The following is a 12,803-nucleotide window of genomic DNA, read 5'->3' on the forward strand; positions in this document are numbered from 1 at the left end:
CAGTAAATGGAATCAACACGGCTGATTTCTTGGTTTTATTAGGAAAGGTAGCCAATTTTGTGATCCACGGTGTTTAAATCAATTGAACTATAGTGAAAATTTTCCCTCTGAATCGGCCATTACACAGCTTGCAACCCTTTGTTCAGGAGATTAAGTTTGCATCTCCTCACATTATCTCTTTGTAATTGGAAAACTTTCATTCTGACAGAGAAAATGTGCCAGCCTCCCTCCCTGTGAGCCTTGCCACAAGCCAGTGCAGGGAGCCATCTGGAGAACGGATGCTGAAGTCAGGCAACGACATCCTGTCATTTTTTATCTGGAACTTTACAACCGAACAAACAACGGCATCTTAAGCTTCATTTGTCTGAATCTCTAGTGCTCTTGGCAGAGGTCGTAACCAGCAGTGGTTTTGTTGATTTGCTGCATCAAAAGTAATTAGGTTACAGCACTCACTGGCACAGCCTCTGATAATGGCAGAAGAGCCTCAGGCTTTAACTTTGTCCATTATGTCACAGTGAAGTTTATACTCATGAAAACACACTCCTTTTCTTTGGTTTGCTGGGTGTATTTCATCGCCATAACTGTAAACCTGAATATCTCTTCAAGAAGCTTATTTAGGCAGACTAGGGTGTCTTCCTTTCCTAAATCAGAATTGCTTCTTTATCATTTACAGAGTGCAAATTAAACAGTTGATGCCTCATGTTGGGAGGTCGTGTCACTAAGATAAATGTGTGGCGCCTCTATCTTCACTTGATGTCTTCTTTTGAGAATAGTGGGGGGAAAGCACCTAGAATTTGGGGGTGTTGTAAGATTCTATCAGATTGACTTGGAACTTAGTTCTATACCCTTGCTCATAGGATGACAGTCTCACTGACCTTTTAACCTTAGCTTTTCGGAAAACTCCAGTAAGAGCCAAACTTTCATATATGAAGTTATTAAATGAATCAGTTTCAGAATGTGAGTAAGATAAAGAAACCATTGAACTGGGGTTAAAATCAGGGCATTATTGAGCATGCAAAATAAGACACATTTGAATTATAAGTGGTGATCAGGTTTTAAGACTAGAGGATGAGTAAAGAAGAAAAAAGGGGATTTCTCTCTGAAAGAGTAGGAGAAAAAGTAGTCAGAACTACTTGGGAATCTCATCAGACCTCCTGAGTATTTGAAAAGGTGCATCTTTGGTGTTATTTATTAAGATGTCATCTTAAACACCTCCATAGCTAAAGAACCAGTTAATCCTTTTGGTCAAATGGGGGTGGAATGGAATGAGGCTAGTTAAGAAGAGAAAGAAAAAAAGGGGACCCTAGAAATAAGGTTTAACAGTTTCCTGTATAAATGTTAGAATGCTAGTCAGTGGGGGGTTGTGCCAATGGAAATACTGGGCTTTGGCTCCACAGGGAGGTCACATGTTACCAGAATAGCTACACTATCTAGATGAGATTTTTCAGTTAGCTTGCAGAATGATTAAATGTATTAAAATGTAAGTTATAATAGTAACAGATAATAGTGTGCAGAATGTTTCCCAAGTTATCTCTTCCTCTGGCATCTAAGGCTGTCTTCCCTCCATGATGGTGCTTGTCCCAAAAATTCCTCTGAATTTAAAGGAATTAACATTTTGCCTTCTTTTAGAGGTTGCCTGGTTGGAGGGTGGACAGCGTGCAAAGTTTGCTACTTTTGATAGAAGTCATAAGCATATGTGAAAAAGAGGGTTAAGTAAGTGTTTATTTGAGGATTTAATATTGCCTGCACTCAAGGAGTAAAGCAATTATCCTGTTGTTAATTTCATATTCAGGAACTCCTTATTTATTTATTGTTTACCTCTCTGCATAATGAAAATGCAAAGGAAGTCTGCTTCCTCTGGTGCTCTAATTTTATATGGGGTAAAATGTTATGTATAATTTTAGGTCACAAATTGCTGATTTCCTTCTCCTTTAAATTCTCTAACTACAGAGGCAGCTGAGTCATAATGGATAGAGTGTTGGACTTAGAGCCAGGAAGACAGAGATTCAAATCCCAACTCTGATATTTATTAGCTTTGTAACCATGGAAAAAGTCACAACCTCTCAGTCTCAGTTTCTTCAACTTTCCCTCATCTTTTTCTTTCATTTCTTCAGGCTTGTAGGAAAGTGTATAGGACAACTGAAAGCCTGAGAAGTTTGTACTTATACGTATACATAATAAGGTAAGAATATGGAATAACAGATTTTTCACTTGGGTTCTACCTAGGGTTTGGAAGTTGTTCCTGTCTTTTTCCCTACCCTGTTTCATTTTCATTGGGATGGAAGAAACCAAAGGATCTTGAGAGGCTGAGAAAAACCATAGAAAAATCCAGGAAACTCTTGGCAATTATTTGTTGAAAGGGATACTCTAAAATAATTTTGAAGGGGTTCAAATTGATAATTGGGAATTGAGGGAAGTTAAAAGGATTCTCTACTCTAAATCAGATAGAAGCTTAGAACAAAGACATTACTCCTAACAAGGAGGAATAAATAGACTGAATGACAGACCAAATACCTGGATTGTCTGGGGAGAAAGGACAAACAAAGTTCAGACTCTAGGGAGAGACAAGTTAATCTCTTTAGAGGAAAAACAAAAATAAAAACAGCTAAGGGTTTTCCTCTCCATCTGATGTTTTTGGTAGGTGGAAGACCTGCTTCCCTTATTAAAAGAGCTGAAGCTTAAACCTCTAGGTTAAAAAGAGAGATGGCAAAAATCACTCTTCCTTTCATGGGGAAGAAAAGGGAGGTCAACTGAAAAAGACAGTTGAAACCTAGGAGTTGTAGCTGAGTGATGCTACACAACCACATGCCCAGCAGTGCAGTGCCCAGCAGTAACTGCAGCAAGACCAGGGGAGAACTTCCTGACAAGACATCCCACCTATCACCTGAGACCATCAGGGAGCAGGCACAGCAGAAGCAGCCTGATGCTATCCCCAGAAGTTAGGAGCAGCTCTGCAGCAGGGGAAGCATAAGTTAGCCCTGTAGAAATGCACCCTGCTTCTACATGTTTCCTATGTATTTTCCTTTCTGCATTGGTGTCCTGGCCACACATATAACATAACCTATGTTTGTGCCCTTTCACATATGTTCCCTAGTCATGCCCACTGATGGCTTCTGTATTTGTGGGAACAACATTCTGCTCCCCCCTTTTTTCTTTTTTATTGTGCTTTTTCATTAAATGCCATTGTTTTGAATTAATTTTGTCCCCTGGCTGACTGATAAAAATGACTGCATCAGTAGAAACTTGTGAGCTGTGGATGTGGGTGTGGACTGAGAGATAACCTTTAATATGGGCAACTTTCATGAAGTCCCTAAGTGAAAGAGACAAGTGTCCTAGGTACTACAAGAAAAATGGAATAACAATACCTCTGTTGTCTACCTCACATCGCTGTTGTTGGACCCGAGTGATTTAATTGGATGCAGGGTTATTGTGGGGCTCAGGTAAAATTATATACGGCACACTTTTAAAATCTTAAGTGCTATATGAATATCAAATACATATATGCATATATATACACATATATGCGTGTATGTATGTTACAAACATACACGCATATATGTGTGTTTATTATTAAAAATGCCCCAGCATAAGGTTCTCATCTCTCAGAAGAAAATAGTTTTGTGGAAATAAAATGTACTACATTAAGTAATTGTAACATATACTTAATATCTTGAATTGTAAATTACACTCACTGAAGCTTTTCCTTTTAACTTTTGTGGGAAAAAAAATCACAAAACCATGCTGATTGGATCTATTACAAATTTATGTCATGTAATCTCAACTGGGTCCTCAATTTGGCAAGGAAATTCTTTTACGCCTCTCTAAATGACTTTCTGTCTCACTCACCACAGGACTTTTCTAAGTTTTCATCTCTCCTAAAACATCTTATAACTCCTCCTTATCCTATCATCTTAGCTGAGACTCTTGTCTCATATTTCACTGAAAACTTGAGGTCCTTTGCTGAGAGCCCTCTCTTTTTACCCTATCCTTACTTCATGTCACTTAGATCTCCTCCCTGACCTTTACCTGACATAAAGAAATAGCCCTTCTTCTTGCCTGGGCAAACTCTTCAACCTGCACAAATGATCCCATTCCATCTCATCTTTTCCAGAAGTGTCCCCTAAATTATCTCCATTCTCACTTGTCTTTCATTTCTCCCTGTTAGCTGGCTGCTTCCCTACCGCCTACAAATATTCCCGTTTCTCCCCCATCCTCGAAAAACCACCACTTGATCCATACATCCCCTCTACATGTTAGCCCATATCTCTCCTCCCTTTTGTGACCAGACTCATTGAGAGGGTCATCCACAATTATCCCCTGCATTTCCCTCTTGTTAACTCTCCATAGTATGACTTTACTCTTCATCATTCAACCAAAGCTGCACTCTCTAAAGTTACTAATGATCTATTTGCCAAATCTAATAGTTTTTTCTTAATCATCATCTTTCCTGACTTCTGCAGACTTTGACACTGTTGAGAGCCTTCTCCTTGATATTTTCTTCTTTGTAGATTACTGTTCTCTCCTGCCTCTCCTTCCACCTATCTCACCTCTCCTTCTTGTCTCTTTTGCTGGATCTTCATCCATGTCATACATGCAGACAGTAGGGTCCCTCAAGGCTCTGTTCTGTGATCACTTGGTGATCTTATCATCTCCCATGGATTCAATTATCATCTCTAGGTTGATGACTCTCAGATCTACTTATTCAGCCTATTATCTATTCTGACATCCAGTCTTGTACCTCTGCCTATTGGACATCTTGAACTGAATATCTGTAGATATGTTGGTTTTTTTTTTTTTTAAGGCAGTCAGAGTTAAGTGACTTGCCCATGGTCACAAAGCTAATAAGCATCTCAGGCCAAATTTGGGCTCAGGCCTTCCTGACTCCAGGGCTGGTGCTCTAGCTTTTGGGTCACTTTGTTTACTCTATCTGTAGAGATCTTACTCTATGTCCAAAACCAAACTCATCTTCCCCCACTCAAAACAAAACAAAACAAAAAGACAACCGCCCCAAAAAAACCCAAACCCGTCCTCTCTTCCCAACTTTGCTGTTACTATTGAAGGCACCACTATCCTTTCAGTTACCAACACTCAGAACCCTAGGTATTGTCCTCAACTCAATCTCATCCCCCATATCCAATCTGTTGTCAAGTTCTATGGCTTATTCCTTCAAAATGACTCTTGGATATGCTCCCTTCTTTCTTTTGACACTGCCACCACACTGGTACAGGTCCTCATTGCTTCATGGCCACACTATAGCAATAGCCTGCTGGTTGGTATCCCTTCCTTAAGGCTCTCCCTGTTCTAATCCACCCTCCACTCTGCTATCAAATCTATACCTGATATTTCTTAGGGTAACCATTTAAAAAAAAAGTTCCAGAAAAGACCTGCTTTACCAAAGGGAGAGAAGCCCTCTAGTTCCATAAGTGGAGGTTGTTTTTACTTATAAAGAGAGCAATGAACTGTCTTGATTATAACTTTAGCAGATTATATCTGTGATATAGTGATGATGTGTTGAATCATCATCAACACAAGGGAAATGGAATAAAGTATATCCTAGAGAAATGTATGATCAGAAAAAGAGGTGAGGGGAGGTCAGAAGCAATAATGAAGGACAATAACTGGATAGCCCACGTGGTAATTAGCCATGCAATAACAAGTGATTTAAAAGAAAGTCACTAGCCTGACGGATGAACTCTGGGAAATTTAGAGGAGGATTTGGACAGTCACACAAAACAGGCAGACATGAATAGACAGTGATCTGCATACTGGCTTTTTGTATGAGGAATATTCCCATCAGTGTGATCACAGCTCCATCCATGTACCAAAGTGAAGATGAAAAGTTTTACTATGTAGGTCTAAGTTGTAGACAGTGGCATTCAGTCAGAGCCAGTGGGAGAATCCCAGTTAAGTGTGTATATTTTGGATATCTGATGAAAAGGGAAAAGAAATCAAAATCCATTTTTTCCCTCTTTTTTATATCTCCGAGATTGGAAATACTAGGGCTACTCAACAACTCAATCCCTTTCTGATTGACAGAGAACCTGCTTTTTGACAAGGGTCAGTTCATCTCTTAGGCAATCTGGTGACCTCCCTCCCCCCAGCTAGGGGCTTGTCATGTTAATACAGAGTTTAGTGAGAACACCACTGCAGCTCAGAGTTATAGAGCCTAAGAGATCTGCCAACCTTATCCTCTCCCATAACTGGTTTTAAGGTCTGCATCACTATGCCAGGTGAAAAGAAAAATTAATAAACTTATTTCCTTTATAAGATAAGCCCATCTTTGCGGTTCTGTGCTGTGAGCAGTATTTGAGCTAATTCATTAAACTTCAGTGTTTTGTTTATTATTGCTGGTTCTTGTTGGCAAGTCTTAAATATGTGATCTGAGGGGTCCCCACAAATCACTCTCCAACATCAGAGACCAAAGATGTCAGTTATAGAAACCAATAGCCTCACTGTTATTCTTGTATAAAGTATATGAAAAAATTGGGAAACTATTATTAGGTAAGTAAAGCTAAGTAAATTTTACTGACTATGTTTTTCATATATCAAATGTTAGATCCATATCTCAAGCCAGCACAGTATGATATCCTAGTTCCTGTTTCTTGTTTCTGTATTAAACAGAGGTTACAAGTACTAAACAAAAGCTATGAATTCAGTCCACCAAAACTAAGCATTGTTTTGGAATGTCAAAATTTGGTAACCAGGAATTCACTTGAAATATCAAGCAAGATAATTGTTATTGCTTAGCACAGCTCCTGGCATATATAGTAAGTTCTCTATAAATGTTAGCTATTATTATGTGTAAAGGGAATTCAGTTGAGTGAGCTGGGGTAGGGGAGTGAGAGCACATAAGACAATATAGGGACAGGAACAGTTCCTTTGGTAGCCTGTCCCCTGGAGAGTTTGGTCTGTCTCCTTCTGGAGTTTGATGATATGTATGTATTGTATGTATACACAAGCTCTAGGAGGAGGGCACCATGTTGACAGGATCCTAGAGTTAGCACCTCTGGACTGGTAGTTCCACAAAGTGGCTGAGATTGACAGTTTTGAGGCAAAGCATGGGGAGAGCTCTCCCCTTCCACATACACCTTGACATTCCAGGGTAAAGCCCCACTTAGCCACTGTTAGTTGTATCTGAGGTTAGGGGCTATTGGTTATAGTTCATTCACTATTTAATGAGTCCCTACTCTGAGCTAAAGGAAATATGCATAAAATTAGATTGGGGCTTTCCCTCAAAGAGCTTATAACCTAATATGGGAAATGAGCTTTAAGAGAAACATTTAATAATGTCAACTTAAAATCAAATGACTCTAAGTGTGATATATTTATTTACTTCTGGAAAAATCTTACTACATTTGCAAAAATTTGGTATGCACCAGGGCCAGTTGTTCAATTTCATTGATATTTATACAAAGTATAGCTTTGAATGAAAGAAAATTAGACCATCTGCTAATGTGACACTATTTGATTTGATTCCTAAACACAATACTTTAGCATTTTTCTAACATGTTGATGTGTCTAAAATAGTTTAGTTTCCCTGTTGGCCCATATCCATGGTTTCTAACCTCTATCACTGATGCACTTTACATTACTCTACTTTCTAGTCTCCCAACATAAGGTGGGACCATCTTGTAATATGAATGTCATATGTATGTCCATCTCATCATGTAAATGCGGTGCCCCTGCTTTTACCAATTTGTTATTCCATTGTTTCAGTTGTGTCTCACTCTTTGTGACCTCATTTTGGGATTTTCTTGGCAAAGATACTAGAGTGGTTTTCCATTTCCTTCTCCAGCCCATTTTACAGATGAGGAAATAGAGACAAATAGGGCTAAGTGACTTGCCTAGGGTCACAAAGCTAGTTAGTCAGGTCAGATTTGAACTCATGAAGATGAGTTTTCCTAATTCTAAGCACAGAGCTCTATCCACTGTGCCACCTAGCTGCCTTATTTTTAACCTGTGCAATTAACTTCATTTTAGTCAATTAATTTCAACTTATTTAATTAACTTCATCTTCTTTTGATGGAATTCTGAGAAGTAAAATAAGTGGAAGGGTGGTGGTGGGATATAACATATTCTTGGACATGAGTTTAATTACTCTAATTTTATACCTGAATATATTCTTAGTTGTCTCCTTAAAGCAATCTGAGCCACCTGGGTCAGACTCTTAGCTCTCTCCTGCTGTCCACAGTAATCACAAGCTAGCAGACTGTCCCTTTCTCCCCCAATTTCCATAGAGCATCTACTCTCTAGGAGCACAAAAATACAGTTCATATGCAAGTCAATCATGCTTGTGATGTCATTGAACAAAGAACAAAGACCAACCGGGGAAGGATACGCCTTCTGCAGACAAAACTATTGTGGGGTAATGGTCAAAGCCTAGGGAAAAGATCACAAACACCTGGAAGGAATGAAGAAACAGACTTTCTAGACTTTAGGACTCTTCCAAGGGGGGAATGGGAGAGATTTGTAGTGGAAGAAAAAAGAGAGGAGTATCTGTTTTTGTCAATAAATTTGCACAACTTCCCTGATGCAGTGGGGCTAAGTTGTGTGGCTGCCCATGATATAGATCAGATTGTCTTATGTACTATATTGATATCACCGACTTTTAAGGATTGGGTTGCTTGTTATTGCTGGAGAAGGACATCAGATGGGGGATGTGCCTTTTTACACTGTAGAAGTTATACCATCTCTATTTTTTAAAAACATTATCTAGAGATATATTTTGGTTTTATATTACCTTTACCTCTTAGTTTTCTTTTCCTCCCCCCATGCCCATGTAGCAATCCATCCTTTGTAATAAAGATTCTTTTTTTTTAAAGAAAGAAAAAGACCTCCAGTAAAATAAACCAAGCTAGCCCACGTACCACGTCTGACAGTCTAGGCAACATTCCATAGTCCTAATCCCCCACCCTGGCAAAGAAGAGGCAGACCACCCTAGAGAGTGGAAAGAGAATTAACTCTGGAGTCTAAGGCCTTGGGCTCAGATCTCAGCTGTGACGTTTACTACCTTTGTACCCTTGAACAAGTCTTTTAACTTCTCTGGGCCTCAATTTCCTCATTTATAAAATGAAGATGTCAGGCTAGAAGGTCTTTTTCAACTCTATGTGGTCCTACAAAGTGCCTGTTTTAAACTCTCCTTGGAGAACAGAATTGATTTTATATCCATCTTTTTTCATTTGACCAATTTCTTGGGTGTGAGGCAAAACCCTGGTTATTTTGATGTGCTTTTCTCTTATTTTTAGTGCTTTTGAGATATCTTTCATATGGTTGTTAGTTTTTAATTTATTTATAAACTGTTAATTTATGTGTTTTGACCAGTTATCTATTGGGGAATAATTCTTAGTCTTTTATATTTGTATTAATTTCCTATATATTTTGGTTATCAGAGCACATTATTGTATCCAAAACGTTTTCTTAATTTATATCTTATCCCAGTTCATTGATTTCATTTGTCTAAAAGTTTTTTCAATTTCACGTAATCAAAACTTTTATCATTTGTGAATGCCTATATTCCTGTGGTTAAGGATATTGCTCCTTAGTCATAGATGTGAAAGGGTCCTTTTAAAATTTTCTTTCAATTTTTTAAAGGTGTTATATTTAGATTTATTATGGCATATGGTATAAGATGCTCCTCTAAATCTAATTTCTGCCAAACTGTTTTACAGTGTTCCCAGCAGTTCTTGTCAAATAGGGAGTTCTTCCCTAAGTAAGTTATGTTGTTATTTTTCTAACACTGATTTATCAAGTTTTATTGTTTATGAGCCTTTCTTTTCTAGTCTGTTCCACTCATCTGCTTTTTTTTTTTTTTTTTTTTTTTTATGGTTACCAAATAGGTATGATGATTAAGGCTATGTAGTATAATGCAAGGTTTGGAAGTACTATTCTTGATCATTACTGCTTCTCCCCCCTGTCATCCCCCACCCCCAATCATTTCCCTTGAAATTCTGAACCTTTTGTTACTCCAAATGAATTTTGCTCTTGTCTAGTCTAGCTCTAGAAAGTACCCCTTCGGTAATTGATTTTTATCTATACCTTCCCTTATGTAATTGGTTTGTACTTTCTCCATAGCAACTGCCTTTCTGGGATGGGTGTGGCTTTTGCTAATCTGCCCACCACCATTCTATTTACTTGCTGCTGCGGTAGCCTTTCTTTACTGTTGATACTACTGGGATTGATGTGGCTTTTGCTACCCACCATCAGAGCAGTAACCAATAATTTCTGTACCTGAGATGACAAAAAATATACCTGAGGCAAGCAGTAAGAAATGTTTTTTAAAGCTAGGACAGTTCTCCTGGTAGGAGAGGCTGCCACCTGAAGAAAGGGTCAGGAGAAAATCATGGATATTGGGGAGAAGCACACCAAAGATGTTTGTGTCTGAGATGGAGAACATAGCTGCTATGGGGAGGAAGCATCTGGTAGATGACTACTTTAAGCAATTCTTCTGGTTATCTAGGTGCTAAACTCCATTGTTTCTACTCAAATATGATCAGGGTCCTCTAATTTCAATATGCTGGGGTAAAGTCCTGGTAGCCCAACCCAAAATATGTCAAGGTTTGCCATCAATCTGTTGCAATTTGTATATTTATGAAGAGAGAATTTTCCTTCCTCTAAATTTGTGAACAAGCATTTAGGGTTATAGACCTAGAGCTACTCTGGATCCAAGTGGTTATAGGACTTACTCAAAGTCACAAAGGTAGCAAGTTGTTAGAGATGGGATTTGAACCTAGGAGGCCTCCCTCCAGAGCCTGTGATATTTCTATTATACCATGCTGCTTTCTTTTACTAAGTACCTGTTCTAGGTCAAGACCCTGAGGATACATAGAGAAAATGAAATACACACCCTTCTTTTTTGAAATTGGCTCCCTTTTGGATGACTATAGCACAGGCACAGATCGGTAAATTCAAATGATGCGTATAATCCATGGTGCAGGAACTTCTAGGCTCTGGTTCAATCTTGATTATTGACCAAAGAAATCATTTTTCCAGGTGTTGTGGAGCATGCCTGTCTTCCTTGCTACTGAGGAAGATGAGGCCAGTGGATTTCTTGAGTGAAAGAACTCTAAGCTACAGTGGGCTATGTCAATATTTCATATCAATATGGTCAGTCCCTTCAAAAGCAAGGGCTCATTAGATTGCCTAAGGAGAAGTGAACCAGCTCAAGTCAGAAACAAAGTGGGTCAGATGTCCTGTTGTGATCAGTAGTGAGTGATCCCTGAAGGTCCAGTCTGGACAAGCTAGGGTGACACAATCTTTTCAACAACAACAAAAGTTCATTTTCCCTTTAACTTGTCACACCCCGATGGCCAACCCTTACAAAGTTTACTTCATGAAAAACTCTAAATATAGTCCATGCCTAGAAATACATACACATATACATACATAGATATATGTGCATGTATGTGTACATACATATATGTACATATATATGTACATATATATATATACATATATATATATGTATACAATTAGAAATATAAAGCATTCTCTAGTTCCTGTTCAAGCATTCAAGGTACCATGAAATATTCAAAGGACACCTATATGGCCAGTGTGCCAAGGTTATTTTCTAGTGGGTTGTGTGGGCTTAGTGTTGAAGACCTTGGCCTGTTAGCAGTTTCTTTGTGACTGAGTGGCAGTGTGATATAGTACTCTTATATGTTACTACCCTCCATATACGTTGACCTTGTTATTCTTGTACATGGCATTCCATCTTATAGTTCCCTGCCTTTTCACTGATGGTCCCTTGTTTCTGGAACGATCTCCTTCCTTACCTTTGCCTTCTGATTTACACGGCTTCCTTCAAGAGGTGATGCTAATTCTGCTTTCTGCAAAAGGTTGTCTCTATCCATTTCTTAATACCCTCCTCTACTTCCAGGACTTTCCCTCTAAGATTACCTCCCATTTATTCTGAATATATTTTGTAGGTATACTTTGTTTGCATGTTGTCTTCCCCATTAGAACATGAACTCCTTGACTTTCTTTGTATCCATAGTGCTTAGCATAGTGCCTGGCATGATAAATGTTTAATAAACACTTCTTGTATGTGACTGATATGTGCATATATATATATATATATATATATCAGATACAGGACAGCTATTATTTTAACCTATGTACCTATCATCATTAATACAAGCAATTAGCATTTATTTCATAATCATTATATACAAGAGACTATATTAGGTCCTGTCTCATAGAAGAGTTCCTTACCTTTGAGGAGCTTTTAGTATAAGAGGAAAGGAAGTACATTGGATTGATAAACTAATAATAACACACAATAACCCATAGTACTAGTGCCAAGTAAATAGTATAGACCACTTGTTAGAGGAAGAAAAGAATATTATGGGCATACAAAGCTTCATGAATGAGGTATTATTGAATGAGTTTCACTCAAATGAGTGAACAGGAGGAGGAGGAGCAAGAGTAGTGATCTTATATCACCATGACCTGGTAATTATATTAGGCAATATGTTCTATGGATAGAATATGGAGTCAGGAAGACTTATGTTTAGATCTTCTCTTAAACTTTATCTCCGTATGAACAAATTTTAAAACTTCCATTTCCTAATCAGTAAAATGGAGATGTTAGCTATGGTACCTGCATCATAGGGTATTATGAGGTTAAAATGAAATATGTGCGTGTGTGTGTGTGTGTGTGTGTGCTTTGCAAATTTTTACACGATATATAAGTGCCAATAATGGAATTGTGACTAGATGCAGGATTTCATTCATATAAAGTTTTCCTAGATGAAGAAGCTCCCTCTGCCAATGCAGATGGGCACCTTGACATAGCCAGTAGGTAT

General features: G+C 38.3%; 1 long non-coding RNA gene across 1 annotated transcript in view; it reads left to right on the top strand.

The window, feature by feature from the left end:
- The first annotated feature begins 1,825 nt into the window (after positions 1-1,825).
- Positions 1,826-12,803, top strand: part of LOC140505944 (uncharacterized) — a 77,118-nt gene continuing 66,140 nt past the window's right edge. The window contains exon 1 of the long non-coding RNA XR_011967713.1: positions 1,826-2,182. This is a non-coding gene — a long non-coding RNA (uncharacterized lncRNA). The remainder of the gene's footprint in view (positions 2,183-12,803) is intronic.

The sequence above is a fragment of the Notamacropus eugenii genome, chromosome 5 (genome assembly GCF_028372415.1).
Source record: "Notamacropus eugenii isolate mMacEug1 chromosome 5, mMacEug1.pri_v2, whole genome shotgun sequence".
Taxonomy (NCBI): Eukaryota; Metazoa; Chordata; class Mammalia; order Diprotodontia; family Macropodidae; genus Notamacropus; species Notamacropus eugenii.